The sequence below is a fragment of the Coregonus clupeaformis genome, chromosome 7 (assembly GCF_020615455.1).
Source record: "Coregonus clupeaformis isolate EN_2021a chromosome 7, ASM2061545v1, whole genome shotgun sequence".
In the NCBI taxonomy this organism is placed as follows: domain Eukaryota; kingdom Metazoa; phylum Chordata; class Actinopteri; order Salmoniformes; family Salmonidae; genus Coregonus; species Coregonus clupeaformis.
Window position 1 is genome coordinate 27,531,619 of NC_059198.1, and position 2,344 is coordinate 27,533,962.

At 41.6% G+C, this 2,344-nt stretch overlaps 1 non-coding gene across 1 annotated transcript; it reads left to right on the forward strand.

The window, feature by feature from the left end:
- Positions 1-1,935: 1,935 nt before the first annotated feature.
- On the forward strand, positions 1,936-2,011 carry trnae-uuc. The gene has a single exon. It is a non-coding gene; the product is annotated as a tRNA-Glu (tRNA).
- Positions 2,012-2,344: the final 333 nt, after the last annotated feature.

The window sequence follows — 2,344 nt, forward strand, 5'->3', positions numbered from 1 at the left end:
GCTGAAATAGCCGAATCCACTAATTTGAAGGGGTGTCCACATACTTTTGCATATATATTGTATCATTTGTTTACTTGTCGACAACTTAATAGGCAATTTACTATATTACAAAAGTGATATTGAATTGTTTTTGGTTGTCAACGCAACCAAATATCAACAGTGAAGGAGATGTATCTTTTGTGCCACTGACTTCTGGCTTTAATTCCAGTTTGTCTACAAATTAAGAATTGATATGTTGGATTCACGTCTCCATCTCCACCAAAAATCTAAGTTAAAGAATAGGACTAAATCAAATCAAACTTTATTTAAAGTGCATTTAAAAATTGATTTGATTTAGTCCTATTCTTTACTTAGATTTTTGGTTGAGATGGAGATGTGAATCAAACATATACATTGAGTGTACAGAACATTAGGAACACCTTCCTAATATTGAGTTGCACCCCCTTTGCCCTCAGAATGATGGATATTTTTTAGTGGACTATGAGATAAAACTGGGGTAATCACGAACATAGAGTTAGAAATCTTTGTTGCTGGGCCAGGAACTCAATTGAGTCATTTCACTGTGTGTGTGTGGGTAAAGTGGGAATCTGACCTAGGGTCGAATTGCTCGCGCTTACTTAAATCCATGGCTGTCCTACTTTATGAGAGACTGAAACCAGATTGTGGCCTTTTGCTTCTCTCCTCAAACAAAGTGGAATAAGTGGCCAGGGTTGAGCAGAGTTCAGGCTAAACCTTTGTCTCTCCTTGGCTATCTTCTTGATTGATTACAGCAGTATGGGGTGGGGTTTGTGTATGTTTGAAAGATTTAAGTATGGACCTGTCATGTCCAACAATCAGTCTTCAGGTCAAGCCCGGGAGAGCCGGGGTTGAACAGAGTTTAAACTAAACATGAGTGTTTTTGCAAGATAAGGGATTGATTGATTGTATTACTATTGATTCTGAACTGAATGAAAGTTGAATTTACCCGCCATCATAGACAAAGGAAGTGGGCGGAGCGATAACGAGCGGGAAACTGAAGAGGGAGGGATTTTAAGCTAGGGTGTGGGTGAAGGAGACTATATAGCTAGGGAAGCGAGAGAGAGAGCCCCTGATCTGCAGATTAGCCTGGTTTTGTTGAAATTGTAATAAAGTCATTCTTGATTCTACAAAAACTCTGAAAGAACTTTGATTTTTAATCAAGTCTAGTGATTCTTTTCCACAACAAGAACAGCCTCAATTCATCGGTGCATGGACTTTTTACAAGGTGTTGAAAGCGTTCCACAGGGATGCTGGCCCATGTTGACTCCAATGCTTCCCACAGTTGTGTTAAGTGCTTCTCAAGTCCGGGACAAGGATTGACGAGTTGTACTCGTCGAGATGCCGTTCTACACACAACTGTTGTACTGCGCTGTTATTTGTCTGTTGCGGCCCGCCTGTTAGCTTGCACGATTTTTGCCATTCTCCTTCGACCTCTCTCATCAATGAGCTGTTTTCGCTCACAGGACTGCCGCTGACTGGATGTTTTTTGTTTGACACACCATTGTCGGGAAACCCTAGACACTGTCGTGCGTGAAAAGCCCAGCAGGGCGGCCGTTTCTGAGATACTGGCTCCAGCGCACCTGGCACCGACTATTATACCGCGCTCAAAGTCGCTTAAGTCTCTCCTTTTGCCCATTCTAATGTTCAATCGAACAGTAACTGAATGCTTTAATGCCTGTTTGCCTGCTTTATATAGCAAGCCAGGGCCACGTGACTCACTGTCTGTAGGAGTGATCCGTTTTCGTGAACGGGGGGTGTACCTAATAAACTGACCAGTGAGTGTAGATACATTCTATTATGGTTTTCGTGGTTGTAAATTGAACTGTACGTATTGGACACGTGTTTATGGTAGGCTGGCATTACTTAATTGATTACGTGGGTCGAATTTGATCCACAGAAGTATATTGTGTCATATCAGGCCTCCTGTAGCTCAATTGGTAGAGCATGGCACTTTCAATGCCAGGGTTGTGGGTTCGATTCCCACGGGGGGCCAGTATGAAAAATGCATGCATTCACTAACTGTAAGTTGCTCTGGATAAGAGCTTCTGCTAAATGACTAAAATGTAAATCGCAACTTGTTACTGTACTCTTGAGCAGCATGGTTTTCCATGTTTGAAGTGGGCCTATAGGCCTATTTGTTTGGCAAGACAGCTGTGCATGGCTGTTTTGGTTATTTGGATCTCCATTCACCTTTTGTTTACTGCATTTGTTTACTGTTAATGTAACTAGCCTAAATATAGATTGTGTCATGCCTTTATCGATCTGATATTTTGTTTACTAGGCCTACTTGGTATCGTTGTTTTGTTCTGTTCGCATTCATTCTTTC